The sequence below is a fragment of the Neofelis nebulosa genome, chromosome 1, assembly GCF_028018385.1.
Source record: "Neofelis nebulosa isolate mNeoNeb1 chromosome 1, mNeoNeb1.pri, whole genome shotgun sequence".
NCBI lineage: Eukaryota > Metazoa > Chordata > Mammalia > Carnivora > Felidae > Neofelis > Neofelis nebulosa.
The window spans coordinates 147,718,737-147,744,449 of NC_080782.1; the positions used below are offsets into that span (position 1 = coordinate 147,718,737).

At 46.2% G+C, this 25,713-nt stretch overlaps 1 protein-coding gene across 1 annotated transcript in view; it reads right to left on the minus strand.

Moving 5' to 3' along the window:
• The window catches only part of KCNN2 (potassium calcium-activated channel subfamily N member 2), a 471,549-nt gene extending 451,461 nt beyond the window's left edge, over nt 1-20,088 (minus strand). The window contains exon 1 of the mRNA XM_058738763.1: nt 19,393-20,088. The gene's annotated coding sequence lies outside the window, so the exon portion shown is untranslated. The remainder of the gene's footprint in view (nt 1-19,392) is intronic.
• Between the last annotated feature and the right edge of the window lie 5,625 nt (nt 20,089-25,713).

The following is a 25,713-nucleotide window of genomic DNA, read 5'->3' on the forward strand; positions in this document are numbered from 1 at the left end:
CCATGCACGATCTTATAGCTTATAAGATATCAGGCAGTGGATAAAAGCAGAAATGTAAATATTATCTGAAAACAGACATTCCCAGAACCACATAATTTATGTAACAAACATTTATATAGCACTTACTTTTCAAGCACTGTTTTTAAAACTTTAAAAATACTAACTTGTCTTAGAGCTTGGGTGGCTCAATCGGCTGAGCGTCCAACTCTTGATTTGGGCTCAGGTCATGACCCAGGGTCGTGGGATCAAGCTCCGTGTCGGGCTCCACGCTGAGCATGGAACTTGCTTGGGATCCCTCTCTCTCTCCCCCTGCCCCTCTCTCCCACTTGCACACGTTCTCTTTAAAATAAAAATCTAAAAAATAAAATAAAATACTAACTTACTGATCTTCATGGCTACCGTATGAGGTAGGTACCATTACCTCCATGATACAGATGAGTAAACTGAGGCACAGAGAAGTTAACTAAATTTTCCAAGTACAAGGAGCTGGTCAATGGTAGATCCAGGATGGAAACCCAAGCAGTTTGGCTCTGAAACTCACATGCTTCACATTCTACCTCCTAGGGGGTCGCTTAGGAGTGTGACTAGAAGGAGAACCTGATAGTATCCTCTGAATGCTGCCCACGGAAGATGCTCTAAGTCAAAGGGAAGAGCAGCACTAATGTCCATCCCACCACCTACTGAGTGCTTTCCATACCAGCACCATAGAAACATTCACACTCTCTTTCCCCAAACGTGACATAGACTCTACGCATACGAAGATTGCAGGCAATACATCAATGCGGTTTGGTTGAGGTTCATGGGTGTGGCAGCAGACACGGTATTTTGACTTCACCTCTATTTCAGGCCCCTGGAAGTTGCCTTCTTAACCGCAGAGGTTGGAAAACTAAAACAGCATTCCCGGAATCCCCTGCAGCTATGGCGCAAGCAGGTGACCTATGTGTTTGCAAAGACACACCTTCACAAAATTTCAGTGGGGGAGGGGTGCTGGGGTGGCTGAGTGAATTAAGCATCCCCGCTTCGGCTCAGGTCATGATCTCGCTGTTCTTGAGTTCGAGTCCCACATCAGGCTCTCTGCTGTCAGCACAGAGCCTGCTTCAGATTCTCTGTCCCCCTCTCTCTCTGCCTCTCCCCTGCTCGCGCGCTCTCTCTTCTCCCCCTCCCTCTAAAATATAAAAAAAAATTTTTTTTAATTTCAATGTGGGAATAAACAGTGTGATCCAGTGCCCCAGAGTGGGAGTTCAGATTTCCTGACAAGGCTGGAGGTGGTGAAGGTCCTCTGTGGCAGCTATAACGGAGCGATGATGTTCTTGCCAAAAGCAGGGTCCATGACTGGGGCTATTTCTCCTGGTTATGTACTTCCTAGCTGCCAGGATTCCTGGATTATCGTTCCCAAGGTGAGTTCTCTGGGCCTTCTGGAAATCCTGGGAGCTTTCAAACACCCTTTAATAAAAATTCCTCCTGTTTAAGCCAGCTGGAGTGGATTCTACTGTCTCAGCTAATTAGCTTTACTTCCATAATCTAATACAGACACACATACATGTGTATGTAAAGGCTAATACATCCAATCCCAAGATTTCACAAAAATCATTACTTTGCATGAATCTCATGTTAAACAGAACAACAACAACAAAAAGTGGTCAACTTTAAGAAAATATTTTAGAACGGGGGATGAAGCACACAAACTTTGGAGCCAAAGTGCTTGGGTTTCAATCCTGGATCTATTATTGACTGGCTCCTTGAATTTGGAAAATTTTAATTAACTTCTGTACAAATGACTGGAATAGAAAACAGGATATCCATGCCTCATATTCCTCAGTAATAAAAAGTATCGCTTCCCCAATTCTACCTGTAAAATGTGACAGAGAGGTGTGGTCACCTGCCCAACATCACACACTAAGTGAACATGAACCCAGGTCGGTCTCTCTTAATGACCCATATTTGTAGCAGCACAGTCCTCTGGAGTTGGAGTTGCCCAATACAGCTGATAACAGTGTCAGTAGGGTTTACAGCTCCAGCACCATGAGTTTGATTAGTTTTCAGAGGATATCAATAATCACTGAGGACACTGGCAAAATACAAGTTTCTGAACCTGCAGAAACCGGAAGCAGCTCCTGGTCTGTGGGAACCTCCCCACGTTAACTGTGGAGGTCCCATCAGACAGCTCACTGGCCTCCGAAAGAGGCAGCCTAGGTGCTGAACACCATCTGTGACCTCTATTTGCTAACCATGAGTGGACATGGAAGGTCTCTTAGTTACCTCCAGTTTCCCCTAAAATATCATTTTGAACACAAGTGTTCCTCCAACAACAATAAAGACAGCTCAGGAAAAGCTCTCAGCATTTCTTAGAGGATGCTTACACTAGCTCTTGAAGGAAGACTGGACATTCCCAGATGGAAACAAACAAGAAAGATCAAGAATCACACAGGTAAAGGCATAGCTTACTGAGAAAATATTAAATAGAGAAGCACAGGGGTGCCTAGGTGGCTCAATTGGTTAAGCGTCCGACTTTAGCTCAGCTCATGATCTCCCCATTCACGAGTTTGAGCCCCACATCAGGCTCTGTAATAACAACTCAGAGCCTGGAGCCTGCTTCGGATTCTGCGTCTCCCTCTCTCTCCACCCCTCCTCTGCTTACGCTCACCCCCCTCTCTCTCTCTCAACATTTATTTAATGTTTAAATAAATAGTAAAAAAACATTTTTTTTAATAGCAAAGCATAGCTGAAACATGAAACAGGCTGGTTGAACAATACAAGAGAAGTCTGGCAAGTAATGGAAGTGAACCTACCAGGGCCTGCTGGCACAGATCCCATGCAGGGATTATCTGAAGGGTTTCAGCTGCATGCATGACCATTTCTCCATTGCAAAAGATGGCTTTGGGGCACCTGGGTGGCTCAGTTGGTTAAGCCTCCAATTCTTGGTATCAGTTCAGGTCATGATCTCAAGGTACATGAGTTCGAGCCCTGAGCTGGACTCTGTGCTGACAGCACAAAGCCTGCTTGGGGTTCTCGCTCTGTCTCCCTCTCTCTCTGCCCCTCCCCAGCTTGCTCTATCTCTTTCTCTCTCAAAAATAAATAAATAAACTTAAAAAAAAAAAAAGAGGCTGTGGAGACATGATGCTCCAGAGATGGGAAGCTGGTGAGATCAGCAGGAAGTGCAGTTAGGAGATAATCATCAGAGATCCTGACAGCCTGAAACAGAGGGGCAAGAGGGGGATCAAGAAAAAGGGGTAGATATACACACCATTAAGAAAGTAGAGCCTCACCAGATTGCTGTTGTACTAAACTCAGCAGTGCCTGAGGGCCTCAGTCGGTTAAGCTTCCAACTCTTGGTTATAGCTCAGGTTATGATCTTACGATTCGTGAGTTCGAGCCTCATGCGGGGGCTCTGTGCTGACAGCACGCAGGCTGCTTGGGCTTCTCTCTCTCTCCCTCTCTCTCTGCCCCTCTGCTGCTCATGTGCTCTCTCTCTCAAAATAAGTAAACATTAAAAAAATAAAATAAAATAAAGAATAAAAGAACAAAAGAAAAGAAAGAATTGGAAAGATGTTGGCCTAAGTATTTTTGAGAGGCTAATCCCTAGTTTATCCACTACCATCAAAAGGTGAAGAGGCACTTTTCCAAGTCTTCTCCTCGGGGTGGTATCGGTGAGGTGGAATCTCAGAGAAGCAAGAGCGAGGCAGAAACCAAAGGGGAGCACATACGAGCCGGCAAGGGCTTCACCACAGACAACGCTGGCTGTGGGGTCTTCCGTGCCGTTCCCAGACAGGCTGTATAACCCCCCCACACACCCACATCTTGGGATAGTCTGCAGGTAGGAGCAGAAAGGGAAGCCATTCATCTGGGGCTCTTCCTCTCCTCTCTCTCTTTGGTGGAAGTGCACTCCGCTACGCTCACACTCTGGATTGTTACCTGGCCCCTCCAGCAGCTCCAGGAAAGCAGAGCCCCTGAAATCGCTCCTGTCAGTGGGAGCTGTGTGCAGGGAGGGGGCAGGGAACCCAGAGATGTATGCATCAGAAGCAAGAAAGCCTGGGCTTTCTTCCCCACAAACAGCATCAACGGACACCCAGGCAGCTCTGGCTGCAAATCTGAGGTCCATGGTGTAGACAGGGCTAAGCTGACCTGGAATGGTCCATCAATAGGACAGGAGACCATACATAGCCCTAAAATTTTTATACGGCCATAAATTTTCTGTAAAAATCCCAATGTCTTCTCTATCGTCTAAGCTCAAAGTTGAGTTTCTGCCCAAGTCTGTCTTCTAGAAGGGGCGACATCTTTCATGTAACTATTCAGAAATTTATTTAATAGTTATCTTTATTTTTTAATGTTTATTTATTTTTGAAAGACAGAGTGCACACAGGGGAGGGAAAGAGAGAGGGAGACAGAGGATCCCAAGCAGACTGACAGCGCAGAGCCCCACGTGGGGCTCAAACTCACAAATGCAAGATCATGACCTGAGCCGAAGTCAGACGCTTAACCGACTGAGCCCCCCAGGAGCCCCTAACACTTTTCTTTCAAGAACAACTGATCTTGAGGCTAAGTACATTTGTTACAGAAAATATATGCACCAGAATATTTCATAGCAAAAACAGTTCTGCCTGTGAACAATTTCAATAACAGGAGCTTAAATGTACTTGACAACCCTGTGACAATGAACTATCAACCCTGACACCTGTGACTTTGTTATAATATTCCCTCATTAAGAACTTACCTTGAAAAAAAAATCTCCCTCCTGGAAAAAAGTTCATTTTTGTTGGTAAAATAAATGCACTTCCATAGGTTTCGTCTCGATGGAAAACACAAGAGCTGCCTGGGTGGCTCAGGTGGTTAAGCAACCTACTTCAGCTCAGGTCATTATCTCAAGGTTCCTGAGTTCAAGCCCCACATTGGGCTCTGCCCTGGCAACACAGAGCCTGCTTCAGATCCTCTGTCTCCCTGTCTCCCACCCTTCCCCTGCTTATACATTCTCTCTCTCTCTAAAATAAATACTTTTAAAAAATAAAAATAAAGTAAAATACAAAATCTCCTTCTTCCACACCTGTAAAAACTACACACAGTACACAGGACTAATGATTTGTGGGAATAAAATTCTGCCCATAAATAAGTAAGTGAAAATTTTGGGAAAGACGTTAATATCAAGTGAGTTAACAGTATGGGGAGATGCTCTCAAATTAAATTAGAGCCAATAAAGCAGGAACTGAATGCTATATACAATATTCCCAGACCCCTGTGTGAGAGGAGTGGGGTATGGACCCACATACACAGAAAAGAAAGAACAATGGCAAGGAACTTTCAGAGGATTTTACTAAAACACTTCTGTATTTCCATTCTTTCCCAAATTGTGCTGTCAGAAGTTTAGAATTAAAATGAATCTAAAAATACTTTAAATGGAGAGCTACGAAAGGTAGTCAAAACCGAGATGTTTAATAATTCATTAAGTAGAAATCTAATTATCTACATCCTGCTAGAATAAAGACTGTGTGAACAGAAGGGTTTGATTAGCTTTAGAGGAGTAAGTCTCATACGACAGAGGGAAAACCAGGGGAGGGAGAGATGGAAAATGTAGACTGCTTTCATCGGTTTCAGTTCAGGAAGTCTGGGTGAAAACAGAAATCGGCATTTTGTCAACCTTCCGATGACTCTCATGCAGTGGGTTAGGGCCACACTTTGCTAAAGACTGACCAGAAAAAAAAAAAGCCCCAATTCTCACAGAGACTCTCTGCGTACCACCCAGAACAACGCTGTTCTGTCCCTAGGAATCCCAGTTCTCGGGATCCCGAGGCAGATTCTACTGTGGACCATTACACTATCTCCCCTTGTTCCAACCCATCCTTGTTTAACAGATTTCTTATGATTGCCTTTTCTCATGGCATGCCTAAGAGGAAAAAAGTGGACTGCTCTGTCAACATTGGCATTTGAAGTTATTTGAATGCCCTTCTCATCATAAAATAATAAATCAGCACTTGGTTTATACATCAGTCTCTCTTGGCTCAGTTAATGTGATTCTCTACCCCTGAAACTTGGGTTCAATGTCAGGTAACTGTCAAAATTAGGTATGTGAGTTCTCAAAGCTGAAGTTTTTTTGCTACTCTCCCAGAGCAGCGGGTATTTGGGGGTTTTTTGGTCTTTTGTGTGTTTGTTTGTTTTGACTTTGTTTTTCAGGAGTTTTGTTTTTGTTTTGCTTTGTTATTGTTTTTGTTTTTATCAGTTTGACACCCTTTTCCATTTTTCTGTATAGCATCTTGAATTTTTTGTGAGGAAATCAGATATTTATCCAAGGGATACAGGTATGCTGTTTCGAAGGGGCACACTCACACCTATGTTTCTAGCAGCACTATCCACAATAGCCAAAGTATGGAAAGAGCCCAAATGTCCATCGGTGGACGAATGGATAAAGAAGATGTGGTATATACATATACGATGGAGTATTACTCGGCAATCAAAAAGAATGAAATCTTGCCATTTGCAACTACATGAATGGAACTGGAGGGTATTATGCTAAGTGAAATTAGTCAGTCAGAGAAAGACAAAAATCCTATGACTTCACTCACATGAGGACTTTAAGAGACAAAACAGATGAACATAAGGGAAGGGAAACAAAAATAATCTAAAAACAGGGAGGGGGACAAAACAGAAGAGACTCATAAATATGGAGAAGAAACAGAGGGTTACTGGAGGGGTTGTGGGAGGGGGGTGGGCTAACTGGGAAAGGGGCACTAAGGAATCTACTCCTGAAATCATTGTTGCGCTATATGCTAACTAATTTGATGTAAATTTAAAAAAATTAAATTAAATTAAAAGTCTCTTAAAAAAAATAAATAACGGCAAGAAAAAGGGAGAGTTCTATCACTGCTTGAATCCTGGACACAAGGTGGTCCTACACACAGCCTTGGTCTTCTCTGAGCCAACCAATTCCTTTTTTTTTGAGTCTCCTTGAATTGGAGCTCTTTCACTCACTAAAGCAGAGTCCAGTAAGACAACACCTCTGTTATCTTCACATACAGAGTTTACCTTTCATTCAACAGCAACAATTAGGTCCAAAGATCTATCACTTGCTCACTTCCAGCCTCCTAGGAAGCATAGACTACTACCTGGACACTAAGGGCACGCCACATCTCCTCCATTTGAGAATAAGGTGAACATGGGAAGGGGCGCTAAAAAACAATACCACAGGCTTAGGACTTTTCTTTACCAAAAGACCCCGGACATGCTTCAACATGAGGAGGGAACTCACGTATGAGGTGTTCTCCAAACCTTTCTATCTTGCTCTGTTTCATCGGTGTTTCATGCTTACAGCTTAGAGATATTTCTATTAAAAATGAGAGGGAGCTCACCACTCAGTACCCCCAACAGGAAAGGAAAATGGTGGCTGTCACTGCAGTCAATCCATCACCTCAATTATGGGAAACAGAAGCAGGGGTTACTTGTCCACAGGAAAAGCAATGGCCAGATTAACTCCACAGACTGTAACTGTGGCCAAATTCTTTTTGTCCACCCTTTTGAAGTTAGGTGATCGTTGCCGCTTATGTACACAAAGCAATTAAAAGCATTAAAAAAAAAAAAAAGAAGGAAAAAAAAGAGAAAAGTTTCATCAACATATTGCAGAGAAACCAAGGAAAACAATTTTGCTCCAGAAAAACGATGCACCGAACAAGAAACGACTCAGCGTGTTAAACGGACGTTTGATTCCCTTCCAGAAAGGCTCCCACAGTCAAGGTGGGACTAGGTTGCAAAATAGAACAGTACCAGTCATAGAAAGCCAGTGATATTTAGGAAACGTCCAGCCTCATGAAATAACTAAACGTGGCATCATGTTTATACTCAAAACTCTCTTTCCCCGTTGCAAAAAAAAAAAAAAAAAAAGACCTGACTCAGAAAAGAGGTAACAACTCATCAAAAAAGACGGACGTTCAGAAGGGACAGCTCACTGGTGTCTACTCGCAAGGCTATAAAGCATGCACATGCTGTCTTCTCTACCAGAAAAGACTGCAAAACAGTAAAATTAGCACCAAGATGAAAGCAGAGCTGATGCGACCATGTTGCAAACGTCCAGGGAGAATGTTCTGTCAGATAACTGGGCGGGAAAAGACTAATACTGCATTTGCGCTGGAATTCATACCGCGCATATGGCTAACAGCAGAATCTATACCAACGGGTAATCTCAGTTTCAGAACACAGTCCGCAAGAGGAGTAACGATGCAAGATAACCCATAGTATCTGTGTTGATAAAAATCAAACCAGCAAAAAGCACACAAAAATATTCTGCACCTTCTTGGATTCCCTCACCGTCTTCCTCCTGTGCCTCTCTTGGTGAGCACAGCGTCCACACACAGGCATCCCTCCATTTTCCGGCTTGGGAAAAAAACAACGTATTGCGTGGCACTATGTCTGGATTCCTGAGCAGCCACTGAGAGCCAGGAGTACACGGCATCAGCACCCCCATGGGGTAAAACGTCCTCCATGAAAAAGTAAGAGGAAGCTGGGAAGCTATGTTCCTCTTTCTCTTTCTTTCCATGAACTACCCCAAAGAATGGTTCCTCCTTTGCAAGAAGCCCCAGAACAGTGTGCTTCATGCCAGCTCACTGTTAAACAGCAGCTAGTGTGTGGATACATGGCATTCAACAGCATCACGTCGCCTTCTCTCTTGCCTTGTTCACCTCCATGCCCCAGGATGGTGCACACCCCGGACACACAAACAGCACTCTGAGTACTGCCTTCAGCTCTCCTTTCGGGAAGCTGTAAGAGCGGGGCATTGTTGAAGCTACCACGTTGGAAACAGTGAAATCTCCCTGCATGCTATCGCCAATCATCTTATTAATATAATTCATAACTTCGGGGCACATGGGTAGCTCAGTCAGTTAAGCATCCGACTTCAGCTCAGGTCATGATCTCACAGCCCGTGAGTTCGAGCCCCACATCAGGCTCTGTGCTGACAGCTCAGAGCCTGGAGCCTGCTTCAAATTCTGCATCTCCCTCTCTCTCTGCCTCTCCTCCACTCACACTCTGTCTCTCTCTCTCAAAAATAAACATTAAAAAAATAAATAATAAAATAAAAAATTCATAATTAATGATTTCCCTTCTAATATTCAACAGTATAGCCTGGCTTTGCACTTTAACCTGGAGACAACAAACTAGTCCTCATTTACACAGGCCTTCCGAAATGCCCCCCTTCTATTTTTATTACCAGTAAGTGCAAGAAATACACTTGTGCTTGAGCTATATATTGTTCCATAGCAAACCACCCAAAATGAAATGACTTAAGGCAAAGATGAGGGGGTCTGGCCCTCACGATTCCAATCCTGGCGGCCGCAGCTGGAGTCACTCGAGTGGCCAAATTCAGCTGTTGGCTGGGTTTGTATGATGAGAGAAGATAGGAGTCAGTAGGCAAAGAGGGCAAGGTTAGGGCCTGAGGTCCCTGGGTGGGGAAAAACACCTATTTTGGAAAGGTGCTGGGAGCGTCTGACCACAGCAAACCCCCTCAGACGAGAGGTTCCTCTTCAGAATGTAACAGAGCCCACCTCCTCCCCCAAGAGTTTCCCTCAGGAATTTGACAAAAGACCTAAGTATGGCCATAGACCACCCCTCATGCAACGCAGTGGAGCCAGTCAGGAATGGGCAGCCCAGCACCTGGAGCTATCAAACCAATAAAGGGTAGAACCTGAGAAGGAACGAGGGGGAAGGGAAGGGCGGGGGTTGCTGACCAGAACCTTATAAAACAAGGACCCTGGCCTAGCGTCCTCGGGCATTCATTTTCCAATGTCCCCTCTCTATAAAGAGAGCTTTCCTACTACTCTTCCTTTCGGATCTTATATTCTAATAAACCTTGGCCTGCTGCTCATTTTGTGTCCACCTCTTCGTTCTTCCAAGTGGCGAGACAACGAATCCCGGGTATTGTGGTAAAAAATCCTGCAACACTAGAAGATCCAAGAAAGTGTCACTCACCTCTCTGGGCCTCCCCACGCCTTTGCAAGGTGGCTCACCTCCCCCAGGTGAGCTGCGGCCTCCTCACAGCAGTGTGTGCTCAGGGTAGTCTGATCTCTCACAGGCAGGCTGGCTTCCAAGAAAAAACAAAAGCTACCAGTTCTCTTATGGCCTGGCCTCTCAAGCCCCAGAATTCATTTCCATCGACTCTTATTGTTCAAAACAAGTCACAAAGGCAGCCGTGACTCAAGGAACAGGAAAGATATACTATCTCTTGATGTGATAATGGCACCTCTCCAGACAGAGGGAGGTATGCAGGGCTCCATCTTTGATGACCATAGACTACGGCAATCTCCGGACCCGCCTGCAGAGTAAAAATCATCCTGGGACCTTGAAAAACTCTATGAGCTGCACCTAAAGCCAATTTAGGGCACACCCTAAACCAATTAATTCACAATTGGGTAGGTGTAGACCACAGGCTTCTGTTGTTGTTTTTAAGCTCCCCAGGTAATTCCAAAGTAAAGGCAAGTTTGGGTACCCTTGATCTACCACAACTTGTGAGAAAAGAGATTTTTTTTTTTTTCAACGTTTATTTTATTTTTTGGGACAGAGAGAGACAGAGCATGAACGGGGGAGGGACAGAGAGAGAGGGAGACACAGAATCGGAAACAGGCTCCAGGCTCTGAGCCATCAGCCCAGAGCCTGACGCGGGGCTCGAACTCACGGACCGTGAGATCATGACCTGGCTGAAGTCGGACGCTTAACCGACTGCGCCACCCAGGCGCCCCGAGAAAAGAGATTTTAAAAAGCTGAAGATTCCACCTGGCAGGCCACAACTGTACATGGTTGTATGTCATTTCACTGTATGCACTGTGGCTTGTCTTGGGTTTAAAATTTAAGTGAAACACAGGGGCGCCTGGGTGGCTCAGTCGGTTAAGTGTGCAACTTTGGCTCAGGTCATGATCTCATGGTTCATGAGTTCAAGCCCCACATCGGGCTCTATGCTGACAGCTCAGAGCCTGGAGCCTCTTCAGATTCTGTGTCTCCCTCTTTCTCTGCCCCTCCCCCACTCATGCTCTATCTCTCCCTCTCCCTCAAAAATAAATATTTAAAAAATTAAATTTAAATAAAATGTAAGTGAAACACAATCACTTCAAGCAGGATAAAGCAGCTATGATAAGCCAACCTAGCATGCTTTTGGGGTGACCAACCTTCCCACGTGCCTGGGACAGAGTGGTTTCCCTGGAACACGTGGCTTTTAGTGCTAAAACCAGGACTGTCTGGTCAAAGTGGACAGTGGGTCACCCTCAACACTGCCTCATCTGCCTCTGCTCTACCGGTCGTGTTCTGGTGACTTCCGTTTCTGTTTCTGAACAGCGTTTCCACTCTTGCCAACTGACTTCCTTCAAAGTTTTGACAGTTTGAAGTGCTCGGCACATTCAACCGCCCTACAACATTGGCATCACCAGGACCCTTGTTAGACACAAACATGTGGGGAAATTCAGACACTGAGTCAGAATCTCAGAGAGTAGGGCCCAGGAATCTGTGATTTGAAAGCATGAATCTGAGAAACACTCATCTGGTCTGCCTGTGGTAAGATGCTTGTGTCTTCACCAATCTCCATCGTCCCACACAAGGGACAACCAGGTTTCTGGTTTGCAGGAAGAGGTAGAAAGCCTAGCAGGAGGATTCAATCAATGCCAACTGACCAGCTACGTCTTGACCCAGAGCAGCCAGCGTCTCCACTCACGTGATCATCATTTGGGGCTTACTTTTTTTTCCATTTATTGGAGGGGCTGTATAAAACAATTTGCACACCCACAACAGAGGCCAGGGTGTGAAGGGTGTTCCGAGCACAGCAGTCTGCAGTTGGCAAGGCCTGTGGCCTCCAGAACAGCCCAAACCCATCAATACAAGTCACGTGGTAACATTTTCTCCAACCTGGAAGTGGGAAAAAAAAAATCTTTCCCTTTAAGTTAGGCAAAAAAATCCAGCTTTATCCGTGACCGGATGCTCGGTTTTCAATTTGAATTTACAGTAAGAATGATGTAGGTTGGGGGCGCCTGAGTGGCTCAGTTGGTTAAGCATCCGACTTCAGCTCGGGTCATGATCTCGCAGTTCGTGAGTTCAAGCCCCGTGTCTGGCTTTGTGCTGACAGCTCACTCAGAGCCTGGAGCCTGCTTCGGATTCTGTGTCTCCCTCTCTCTCTGCCCCTCCCCTGCTCACGCTCTGTCTCTGCCTCTCAAAAATAAACAAACATTAAAAAAAATGTTTTAAAAAAGAAAGAATGATCTAGGTTTCAGAGATTTCAAAATTAGGCTCTTTTGAACCAGTTTACCCAAGTACCTAAGTGCACCTCAGTACAATGAAGAGTTATGCCAAGCAAATCAACACCCTCAAATTTTAACCACCTTAAAACAAAAGTAAATGTTTTAAGGACTTACCGGTTTATATTCAACTGATGCTAATCCACAAGGAAAAGACTCGAATGCAAGACACTTTGTTGGTCCTATTACTGCATAAATTGAAAGTAAAACAAAGGTATTTCTTCAAACCCTCACACACAGAATTTTTGCTAATCAGACTACTCTTCCTGCACACAGAACAGAAATTTTCAGGAGGACTTCCTCACCTGTCAATTAACCTATAACTTGATCCCTAACTCAGTAAGGCAAATGGAATTCAAAAAGCCCTTCTCAGAAGAACTCCTTTTTGATAAATGATGGCTTTTATTTCTCCCTGTTTCACAAACTTCCTATTTAAATTCAAAGATGATGTAGACTGGAAAAACACAGGCTGTCAGCAAACTCACTTTCCCGTGTGACGATCATGCAACAGATACGTCTATGAGCTTTACTTTCCCCGACTAAGTTTTTTAAGGAGACATATTCCTTACGTAAATAGCCATACGCCAGTTTGTAATCACACATATAGTCTATAGAAGACTCTCATGTATTTTGCAAGTGACCCACCGTCATTAAAGCCTCTCTGATAAAATGGAAGTCATTCCATTTGTAGGGAGACTACAGTGACTCGTATACTCGTGCCCCAGCCAAGAGAATCAGCCAGCTCTACTACTGAGAAATGAAAAGATTGCTTCCCCTGCCGCTTCCTCTGCTTCCCAGCTGCCCAAGCACAGCTCAGCAACCTAGCGTCTATCACTGATCCCTTCCCCCAAGGGAACCATCATGAACCCCTACCTGGGCTTTGCCCTCCTGGCCAGTAAATACCAAGAAGGTGGCCTGGAGATTGGCAGAGTTGCACAAAGCCACCTGCACGGGATGAGTGGTCAGCTTGAGTCTCCAGAGGGCAAAGGTCGCAACAGGCAGGCTAAACTTGGCCATCCAATCCAAGGGTGTGAACTCAGAATCAAAACTAAACCCTCAGCCCCCAAGGATGGTGAGCTAGACAGATCCCTGAATAAGAACAATGGAAGGGCAATGATAGAGGCTGGAAGACAGGTCATGGCAGTGTCCCACATAAGGCAGTCTGCCTTACTTCGAAGCAGCTACTCAATGGAGTCTTGGATTTCATTCATAAAATGAGAGCAGGAAGCTCTACCTATTTCACAAAGCTGGTAGGAAAACCACATGTAATAACTCAAAGTGAACGTGATTTGTACATTGTAAGTATATGTGTAGACACAAGGGACTCTCACTAGTACTAAGTTCACATCATTCTTCCCAGCACTGGGGGAATGGGGGGGGGGGCAGAGGTCTTGGGGTTGGGGGCCTGCACCAAAAGTGATCCCATGAATGTGTAGGTTCTAGTTGTCTATTTATCTGCCTCCCTAAGTAGACTGTGATTTCCTTGAAAGCAGGGACCGTGTGTTAGTCATCACTGCGTCTCCATTTACATAGGAAGATATTCAGTCACTGTTGATGGAATGTTGAATGAATAAATTCTGAATCTTCACTGTTATTCAGACTCCTGGCTGGCCGTGAATTACGTGTAGTGGAAAACCATGTGACATAATGTGAGAGAGGAAACTGCAAACGCCTGTGTGCCCAGGGATGGTTTCCCATCTGCCAAAAATGGCCACCACCTCACTGCCAGAGCATGGGCTCCTCGGGACAAAGAGCCTAAATTCTCAAAATTAGAAGCATGCCTTAACTTCGGTCAACACAGGAGGTATTGATAATGAAATGCCCTGGAAGATCATAACAGCTAATCTTCGGAGGCTTATTACATGCCAGGCACTGCACTAAGAACGTTCACCTCATTATCTCATTGAAAACTCACAATGACAATAGAAAGGAGCTTTTGTTCCTATCCACATTTTATAGATGAAGAAATGGAGGAACTCAGAGAGGTTCGGTGGCCTCCCCAAGCTCCATGTGATAGAGCCAGAATTGAACTCTCCCTCTGTTCTTCCTCCAAAGCCTACAGTCTTAAGCAATAGTGGACTTGACTGAAGAAAGAGAGGTCCTGTGCCTTCATCATTAATGAGAATGGGGTGCTCTCCTCTTGATTGGCCAAGCAAGCGAGAATTTCTCCCCCTCCTCCGTCTCTTCATTCTGTGATCCTGCACACATACCATGAGCCAGCCACTATGCTGGTGCTATAGACAGGACAGTGAATAGGGATAAGGGGAGGGGACTGACAAGCAAAGAGAGGTGAACTACAATGACGTGGTAGTGCTAGGGGCTCAATGTCAGCAGGGTGATGGGACATGGTGACACAGGAGAACCTTGTCAGGCCCTAATGCAATAGAGCAGGGCCAGTCGCTCAGGCCTGGCACCAGAAAGTCCTCTCTCCTCTTCCTGATTTCACTCCGTCCCTATGCCCACAGGCCTCTGCATGCTACGGAGTTCCCATGTCTAGCTCAATGCCCCCTCATCGTCCTTCTCTGACCCTCGGGGCTCTCCCGGCTGCTCTGTATCTTCACTCCCTACTCCTCACCATTTCTGGCTGCTCTGAATAACTCTGGGTACCCACATGTGACACTGGCCCCAAGAACCCTGGGTCATACCCTCCTAAGGGGCTGGCACCACCATCAGACCTGCTTTACCCTCAGGAAGGATTGAAAACCACACAGTCTCCACCTTTAGACACTGCTGGGGTCCAGACCCCTGGGACACTTCCCCACTTCCCCTCAATTCCTTCACACTTACAGTATTTATATCCTCAGTCATCTGGTCAACCCGCATTTACCGATAATCTATTTTACTTTACACTCTCTGGGGATAAGAAAGACAAAAATTTCTCTGCCCCAAAGGAATTCCCAATCTGACAATGACAACCAAGTGGAGGAACTCGAACTCCACCATAGGCAGGTTTATAGTTCCCACATTTATGTCTGTCCCCCCATATTCTCCCTCAAGCTTCAGACTCACACCTGGCTCCCGACCCAGGATTTTTACCTGGCCCTCTAACAGCATTTCAAAATTAATATATCTAAAATATGATTTTCTTGCCTCACCCGCTCTTCCTCTTCTCTAGGAACAGAATTGATCTCCTCACAGTCAAATAAACATCCAGGGGTTATTTTTGACTCTTCTCCTTCCCTTTCAAATCCCTACATCCACTCCATCCACAGACCTGTCCATTCTGCCTCCAAAACACATCCTAAACATACTCACTTCAAGTTTATTGTTATCAGCCTGATCCACCACTGGGCTACTCCTGGCCAACAGAGCCCTCTGAGCACAGATGAGAAGGTGCCCTCCCTCCAGGCCTTCACTGCTCAGCACAAGGATGTCCACCAGCAAGCGGGACACGGGCTGAATTGCAACCCTTCCACTTGACCCCCAGGCTGGCCCCCAGTGTAGTATATAACTTGCAGAAACAAGGTCACACCCCCGCCACCCTTTTCTCCCTACCACTGCAAGTGAGGGTCCCAGAGTCTGTTCTCCACACAGCATCCAGAGCGGTCTTTTAAAATCTTAAACCCAATCATTTCACTCCCTGCTCAAAACCATTCATTCTCTCCCTTGATGTCCAAGGCCCAGCATGATCTCCTGGCCCGCCCTTACTCGGGTCACTGTTCTCCTCCTTAAAAACATCCAGCTCCCTGCCCTCTGACTGAGGTGCCTACCTGTGTTCTTTCCTACCTGCTAACTTTGGACCACAGTACATAGAACAGGACTAGTCTTAATATTTGGCTTAGCATCTACTGTCATCATTAGCTCATGTAGTCCCAGCCACATTTCATTATTTACTAGTTATTTTTAATAATGTAAGAAGTATGTGTACCTGGCCCTAAGCCAAAACACAGCTGGGACCTTGCCACTGACTTGGGTCTAATGAACCATATGGTCCCCTGGCTTCTCCCTACTGGAGGTAGGCATTAGCACAGATTTCACATTCCTCATCGTCTTGCTTTCCTATTTATATAATGTTATTACGTCTATAAATACACTTGACCTTTGAACAACACAGGCTTGAGTTGTGTGAATCCATTTATATGTGGATTTTTTTCAACAAATATATTGGAAAAATTTTTTGGAGATTTGCAACAATTGGAAAAAACTCACAGGTGAACCATGAAGTCTAGGAATACTGAAAAAAAAATAAGAAAAAGTTGGGTATTATAAAAATACAGTATATAATACATATAACATATAACATGCATTAATCAACTGCTCATGTGATCAATAAGGCTTCCAGTCAACATTACCCAATTAGTAGTTAAGTTCTGGGGAAGCCAAAGTTATTCATGGATTTCTGACTGTGCAAGGGGTCAATGCTCCAATTCCCCCACGTTGTTCAAAGGTCAAGTGTATACATTTTCCTAAAAAGGGTTTTTTATTTCAGTTTTTAATGTCATAAAAGATTATCAGGCGGGGCGCCTGGGTGGCGCAGTCGGTTAAGCGTCCGACTTCAGCCAGGTCACGATCTCGCGGTCCGTGAGTTCGAGCCCCGCGTCAGGCTCTGGGCTGATGGCTCGGAGCCTGGAGCCTGTTTCCGATTCTGTGTCTCCCTCTCTCTCTCTGCCCGTCCCCCGTTCATGCTCTGTCTCTCTCTGTCCCAAAAATAAATAAAAAACGTTGAAAAAAAAATTAAAAAAAAAAAAAAAAGATTATCAGGCTCTATGTAATCTTTTAGACTTAATTTTCACTTAATACATTGCTAAAATCTGGGGCGTCTGTGTGGCTCAGTCGGTTGAGCGTCTGACTTCAGCTCAGGTCATGATCTCACGGTCCGTGAGTTCAAGCCCCACGTCGGGCTCTGTGCTGACAGCTCAGATTCTGTTCAGATTCTGTTTCAGATTCTGTGTCTGCCTCTCTCTATGACCCTCCCCCGTTAATGCTCTGTCTCTCTCTGTCTCAAAAACAAATAAACGTTAAAAAAAATTTAATGATACATTGCTAGAATCTAATCATACTATTATGTCATTTGGTTTATTTCATTTTTGACTGCTATATAATATTCCTCTGTGTGACAATATCAGAATATTCATCTACTCTTCAAGATGAAGAGTTCATCACAGATGCTGGAGTTCATTCCAGATTTTCATCATTGAGAACCAAACTGTTACATTTATTCAAATACATGTCTTCTGTTGAATGTGCAAGAGTTTCTCATAGATATAAGCCTAGAAATAAGTTGAACTGTTCAACCACAGGTATATGTTCAAATTAGGATACAATATGAAACTGTTTCCCAGAGTCTTTGTACCAATTCATACTGCCACCAGTGATGTTGGAAGGTCCTGCAAAGCTACATCCTATTCAATCACTTAATAAGGTCAAACTGTCATTTGGGGTCAACCAAATGGGTATATATGGAAATCTCAAGGGGCCTTGATTTACATTTCCCTGATTACTAAAGGTAATATTTGTCACTTCATAGGTTCTGTGGCTATTTTTTTTTAAGTAGGCCCAACATGTGGATTGAACTCACTGACCCAGAGATCAAGACCTGAGCTGACATCAAGAGTCAGACAGGGGTCCCTGGGTGGCTCAGTCGGTTGAGCATCTGGACTTCGGCTCAGGTCATGATCTCACAGTTTGTGAGTTCAAGCCCCGTGGGGGGATCTGTACTGACAGCTCAGAGCCTGAAGCCTGCTTCAGATTCTGTGTCTCCCTCTCTCTCTCTCTGCCCCTCTCCCATTCCCTCTCTCTTTCTCTATGAAAAATAAATAAGAACATTAAAAAAATTTTTTAAAAAGAGTCAGACACTTAACCCCCTGTGCCACCCAGGTGCCCCTTCCCCGGCTATTGGTATTTCCTCTCTTGAATGCTTGAATGTCCAAAGTCCACGTAAGGAGAACTTCCCTGACCACTGTCTATGTGAGGCTACCACTCTCCAGTGCATCACTCTGCTCTCTTTTCTTTGTGGTATCTACTATGTCCTGAAATTATCTGCTTTGTTAACCGATAGGTTATCTGCCTCCCTCAACTAAAATATAAACTACAAGGACCTTGCTTGCTTCGCTCACTCCTCCACCTTCAGGGCCTAGAACAGTGCCAAGCACAGAGTGGATGGATTAATCTGCGAAGACAGAGATATGTTCAGGATTCAGAGTTGTGGTCCATAGTCAACCCTCTTGAGTTGCAATTTCAGCGCCCCCATTCCTAGCTATGTGATCACGAACACATTACTTAAATCATCTGTCCGTGAGTGGTGCCATCTACAAAAGAGATAATAGTAGTCCTCACCTCACAGGGTTATTGTGAGGTTTCAATGAGTTAATGTTTGCAAAGTTCTTAGAACAATGCCAACGAGCATAGCAAGTGCTCCATAAATGTCGATTACAATTATTAATGCGTGACTATCATTATCACGACCCCATGTCTGCCCAGCAGAAGGCACCAAACCAGCCTGGACCTAATGAGCCTCCTCTGGGCCCACAGGTTCTGGTCTCTCCCCCTGGTCTCGCAGATGCCCCTTCCCACAGCCTGGAAGAAAGTAGAGAGTACTTGGGGAAAAGTTTGGGGGGCTGTTGATTTTCCAAAAAATGGTCCAGTCATCCCACACGTGAAAAGGCTGAGTAACAGCGCAGAGTAAGGGAGCCATCAACCCACACACCTTCTAACCCCAGCACCGCGTTACACACAAAATCACGACATTCTCCCTCTCTCCCTTTATTTTCGTACATATCTTCAAAGAGGAGAAAGGAAAGTCGGCAAGGGGTTTTGGCAAAGATATAAAAGTAGACTGGATGAGGAAAGTGGGGAGTGAAGAGGTAAGGCAAGGGAGAAAGGACAGGAGGGGACAGAGATGGAGGGGACATGGGAGATTTCGGGCAGCACTGAGGCCCCGGCCTCTAGAACATTAAAACGCCTAAAATAAAAACATAAAGGAGTCCCTCCACCCCCACAACCCACCCAAGGGAATTTTTCTTTTTAAGGCATGAGTGGGGGCGGGGCAAAGGTAAAGCAGAAAGAGGGTAGGGGAGGGGGCCAGGGGAGGAGTGGAAGCCCAAGGGAAACTTCATTTCACCATCTCACCTGAGGGGGAGGGGGATGGTCCCCATTAAATCTGTGCCGCCCACCCCAGTCAATGCCACCTCAATCGAGAGCTTACCTCGTTCTGCCACCAGAAGCCTCTTTCCATCTGGAGCCTTCCTTGCCTCAAAGTGGTAAATGCGGCCTTGGTGAAATGCGCCAGGAGGCAAAGCCCAAGTGAGATTCCACGGAGAATTCCGGCAGGTTCCCTGGGAGGAACTGTTTCCATTTGAGAAGGATCGGGAGTCCTGGCCAGGGACCAGCTGCCTCTCCGGGTGTCAGATTCTGTGACAGCTCTCGGCCCGGGAGGGCGCCGCGCCCCTCCCTCCTCCCGGGGTCCGGGGCGCCCAGCACCCGCCGGGTAACCTGGGTGGGGGGGCGCGGGGGCCTGGCGGGGGGCGCGGCGGGGGCTGCCGCTTGGGCTACACCTTCGGAGAACCCAGCTCCTCGCGCGTGCCTCTTCCGCACCGAGGGTGCTCAACACCGACCCCGCTCGCAGGCTGCCCTGCCGGGACTGGGGACTCCCTCCTTGTCGAGTCCTTGACTGGCAGGGACAAGCCCGATCGGCGGGGCCCCCGAGTGCTCAGGCTATTGCCGACCTTGAGGCCACGGAGGGGTGTGCCTGCGCCCCAAATGAACCACACGCATACACACACACACACTTTCCCCGCCTTGATCGTTCCCTCCCGAGGAAAGTAACCTTCTTTAAGCAGCACCAGCAGCGCAGGGGAGGGCACCCTGCGCCGAAATACGAAAGCCAGCATTATCCCCAAGACCAAATTTGGGGATGGTTTTAATTTTAAGATTTGGATGTAAGCCGCTCAAAGAAAGAAAGGGGAGGGGGGAAAAAAGACACGGAACAAATACTCGTGTGTGTGTGTGTGTGTGTGTGTGTGCGCGCGCGCGCGCGTGTGTTGCAGGGCCGAATTTCGGGTGTTACCCGGGGCTTCCGAGGAAACGGAGGGGGGGTGGTAGGGAGAGCACAGACTGTGATTCCCCCTGTGCATGGTTACAAAGGCATCTGGGTGTCCACTGCCGGCGTGCTCGCCCTCTCGAGCCGGCCGGGGGCGCTCGGAGCGGCCGGGCGCCGCGGGGGTTAAGGCCGCCCCGCTGCGCCGGCTTCCCCGGCAGAGCACGCGCCGCGGCGGGCGGAGGGGAGAGCCCGGAATCTCCCGCCCGCTCCCCCTCCGCCCGGCGCTTCCCGCCCCGCGCTATTTATAGCTCGGCCTCCAGCTGCTGCGGGGAACTCACCAGCCGCGCGGAGCCTTCCGAGCTGGGAGAGCCTTCCAGAGACGGGGAATTTTCATAAATTCTGTGAATGGCAGAAACGTCTCTGGCCCTCTGGATTTTGATTGCTACTGTTCCGTCTGTCTTTCATATATTCCATTAACACGTTTAAAAAAAAAGAGAGAGAGGCGAGAGGATTTTGAGACAGGTGAATTGCAGGCAGGCAGTTCGGCATGCTGGGGACCTTTTGTGATCAGATGCCTGGAAATGGAAACAAAATTCTCCATGGGTTTACTGGCTTCGGGCTCATTGCATATTTTCTGCAACACTCAACCTGTTTGGGTTTTTGCCTGTCAGGCGCATGGCCAAAAAAAGATATATGAAGCCATTTGAAGAGCAATGAAAAATCACATCCTCTGCCCTCTAAATGCCTTTTTACTGGGGGGGTCTCAGGGCTGCCTGTCAGCATATACACACAGCTGGGTGGCTCTGTGTCAAATCCCACACCACCCCCCCCCACCACCCCCACCCCCCAGAGAAACAGGCTAGTTATGGTGCTGCGTGGGAGTTCCTGGTCCCAGTGGATCCTGGTAACATGAGAAAACATTTGCTGTTCCCAGCCGTACCTTGAGCATATTGCTCCGGTCTAGAAGGTCCTAAACCTAATAACTTGCTCCCAACCCCCTCCCTTCAAGCACTCCTTCCTGAATGAGTCATGGAGCCCCCAGTGCTGTGCAAAGGCGCAGGGCCCCCTGGGAGCTTGGGAGGAACACCAAGCAGGATATGCCCTGGCAGAACTTAGGGAAGAAGCCTCTGTCCAGTAAGTGTGGAAAGGAAGCCTGAAGATCTGCGGTAAGGGGTACTAAGCTCCCCAGCCTCTACCCCTTCTTACCCATCCTTCACCTTCCAGTGTCCAGGTTTTTTCATTTAAGAGCTGATCCCAGGGGCACCTGGGTGGCTTAGTCAGTTAAGCAGCCACTCTTGATTCCCACTCAGGTCACGGTCACACAGTTGGTGAGTTGAGCCCTGCATCGGGCTCTGCTCATAGGGACAAGCCTGCCTTGGATCCTCGGTCTCCTGCTCTCTGCCCCTCCCCTGCTCATAGGTGAGCTCTCTCAAACATTAATTTAAAAAAAAAAAAAAAAAAAAGCTCCCAATATAGTGAGTTCTTATTTATTTAAGAATGATCTGAGAATGGGGCTTCTAATAATTGAACTCTGTCTCCAGTTAATCTATGCGCTAAGCAGAAACCCCTTTGGGTTTAGGTCCTTGTTGTTGAAATGCTTTTTCCCTGTATTCACTTTCCTGCCCTAGTCAAGAAAAGGTCCTGGACATACTGTTTCCGGGCTGAATCAGGATCCAGAAATGCCTCAGGCAAATGGTCTGGAGCCCCTTGTCCCGAGTTCTGGCTGTTTATATGATCTCGCTGAATTTATTTTACCCCTTTGTGCTTTGGTTCTTTATCTATAAAATGTGAGTAAGACTCATAGCAGCTTCCTTGTGTGGCTCTTATGAGGTCAAATGAAATAATCTAGGTAAATTGCTTAAACCAGTACCTGCCTGTGACAAAGCTCAAAAGACATTAAATATATTATTAGCACCACACAAACATGAGCGGGAGTTGACTTGATTGAAATTTGTATGAGGCAGTATTTAAATAAAACCTATTTTTTTTCTCTGTAAATCTACCATCTAAGTGGGTTTCCTTTTCGTGGTACTAAAGCAGATATACCCAAGGCGTTCCATACATAGAAGAGGCCCCTGGTCACTGACTCTGCCTTTTCTTCTTCCAGGGAAAGAAAACCTACCCCCAAAAGGCTTTTAAAAAGTCCTGCTGCTGATCTGTATCACACTCTGACATCGAGGGTAAAGAATTGCCCGCTTATAGTGGTTCACTGCTATCCTGAGGATAATACTTTGATCTATGAAAAGTTGTTGAAACATAAAAACACTCTGTGAAGTTTTCCAAGGGACTATGTAGGGGAAGTATTTCGACTTAGGTGGAAATTCTAAGCTCAGTAGAGGTTTGTATAGTGTCTCATTTCCCCTCCTAAAAATTAGGCTGTAGAAGGCAGGAACTAGGTCCTGTAAATAGTAGTTCTCTAACAGAGACTGTTCGTCATTTACCCCAGTATTCATCCTCCCTTTCTTTTTTTTTTCATGTTTTTACTTATTTTTGAGAGAGAGTCTCTCAAAAGCATGAGTGGGAGAGGGGCAGACAGAGGGAGACACAAAATCAAAAGCAGGCTCCAGGCTCTGAGCGGTCAGCATAGAGCCCGATGCAGGGCTCGAACTCACAAACCATGAGATCATGGCCTGAGCTGAAGTCAGACGCTTAACCATCAGAGCCACCCAGACACCCCGTCTTTTTTTTTTAATGTTTATTTTTGTGTGTGAGAGAGAGAGCAAGCAAGCGAGAAGGGGAGGAGCAGAGAGAGAGGGAGACACAGAATGCAATGTAGGCTCCAGTCTCTGAGCTGTCAGCACAGAGCCCAAAATGCAGGGCTCAAACCCACAAACCGCAAGATTATGACCTGAGCCAAAGTCAGACGCTTAGCCCAGGCACCCCCATCTTCCATTTCTTTAGAAGAGAACCCTTGATTCTTAGACTTGCAGTCAGATGTGGCTGGCCGATTCTGGCCAATGAGCTAGAAAAAAAAAGTCACGTAGAGGGTCCCAAGAAATCCTCCCCCCAGGGATACCTGGTGGTGGTGGTGGTAGTTGTGTATTGTGTCAACCTAGCTAAGATGAAACTGTGTTTCCCAGAATCCGCTTCTCTGTATGGTTCTGGGCTAGGATGGGGCCCAGGAGAAATGTGCACGAGGTTTGGAAGGTGCAACGGAAGCAGCAGCCATATTTATACTAGGAAGGTCAGTGTAAAGTCAAGTGATGTCGGCCCTCATGCACCTTGTGAGGGATCAGCTGACTCACGGTGTCAGCATGACGAAGCAACCAGGTCTGCAGCTATTCCCACTGGATCCTGCAGCTTCTCCGGCTCCCAAAGTGCATGCTAGCTGCATTGACAGAGGGTGCCAGCTCTTCCTCCAGGTCATCAGCGTCATTAGCATTGGGGATTTGGAGGTGGCTAGCACTTAGTGAAGGTTCCTCTTTGTCCCAGTGGGTTCCAGGGTATCCTTGTTCTCTCTCTCTCTCACTTCCTGTCTGTTATCAGTCAGGGCTCCACCAGGGAGACAGAACCCATGGGAGATATCTATTAAGACAATTCTTGCAGGGAAGGAACTTATGCTGAAAGCTGGCGAGGTGAGTCCAAAATCTGTAAGGCAGGCCATCAGGAAGGACAGGGGAGGCTGGACCTCTCAGGCACGAGGTGACACTTCAATCGAAAGGTGGAATTTCTTCATCTGGGAAGTTTGAGTTCTACCTTTCAACTGATTAAGTCAGGTCCGCCCAGACAATCAAGGATAATCTTCCTTAAATGATTAGAGACTTTAGTCACATGTACAAAATATCTTCACAGCAACATACCCAATGACCTTGGACTATAGCCCAGCCAAGTCGACACAGAAAACTAACCATGAAAAGGCCCATCTTTCCTTTAAGAATTAGTCATTTACCTCAGTATCCATAGTATCCATAATACCAACACAGATCATGAACAGTTTCACTCACGCCCACAGCATTTCAAGCCCGTGTTGTTCAAGGATCAAGTGTATTAGGGTTGTGATTGCTTGTTGGTGCTCTGGTTACAGAGTTGCCTAGGTTTTTAGTGATCAGGAGGAAGCAACAGGGGTGCCTGGGTGGCTCAGTTAAGCCACCTGACTGACTTTGGCTCAGGTCATGTTCTTGCAGTTCATGGGTTCAAGCCCCCTGTCCGGCTCTGTGCTGACAGCTCAGAGCCTGGAGCCTGCTTCAGATTCTGTGTCTCCTTCTCTCTCTGCTCCTCTTCTGCTCACGCTCTGTCTCTCTCTTTCAAAAATAAGTAAACATTAAAAAAAAAAGGAAGCAATAAATTTTAATGTCTAACCTTATGTTCTTAAGGTGGATGATACTGAAGTACACCAATATCCAGATTTCCTCTAACTTTCAGGACACAGAGGATGATACTTCTTCACAACCTTACCAATGTGGAGTTTTCCAACTCTCTCCTCCTAAAGCCACATGTGAGGTCTCCCTATGCGTGATCGGATAACAAAATCTTAAAATATGTGGTGGCTTTAGTAGTTTTTCTGTTCATGCTCAGAAAACTCATCATGGAAATTATAAAACCGGTAGAAAAATATTTGGTAGCGTTGTCACCTACAAAAATATGGGGGTACGTTAGTACCAATGAACAAGCAACAGTGGAAAATTGGCAATGAGTCTGGTGAAGAATTGTGTGAACAGACCTCTCTGAATGGGCAAAAAATGTGAGGTATTCAACAAAGGGTGACCTCAGCAGAGGAGATTTTAATAACTAACTGGAGAAAATGACCTGTTCTATGGATACTAGTTATACTCTCTTCCCACCCACCCTGTCATCATTCAGTGGCCTCAGGAACAAAGCAGCCATGATTCAGTGGTGGTTATACATAGATTCAGCAACATGGATTTCCACTCACCAAGGCTGACCACTGCTGAGTCCCAGTCTGCCAGAAGCAAGAACAAAACTCAGACCCCAATATGGTGCCATCACCCAGCTATTCAGTGGCAGGTTGATTACACTGGACCACTTCTATCATGGACAGGGCAATATTTTGTTCATACCGGAAAAGGCACTCTGGATATGTATTCATCTTCCCTGCATGCAATGCTTCTGCCAAAATCCCCAACCATGGACTTACATAATACCTTATCCACTGTCATGATACTGGAACTCATGGCACTGGAACTCAAGGACCTCACTTAACAGCAAATGAAGTGAGGCAATGGACCCATGCTCATAGAATTCACTGATATCACCATGTTCCCCGCCACCCTGAAGCAGCAGGCTTGGGGGAATGGTAGAATGGCCTTTTATTTATTTATTTTTTCAATATATGAAGTTTATTGTCAAATTGGTTTCCATACAACACCCAGTGCTCATCCCAAAAGGTGCCCTCCTCAATACCCATCACCCACCCTCCCCTCCCTCCCACCCCATCAACCCTCAGTTTGTTCTCAGTTTTTAAGAGTCTCTTATGCTTTGGCTCTCTCCCACTCTAACCTCTTTTTTCTTTTCCCTTCCCCTCCCCCA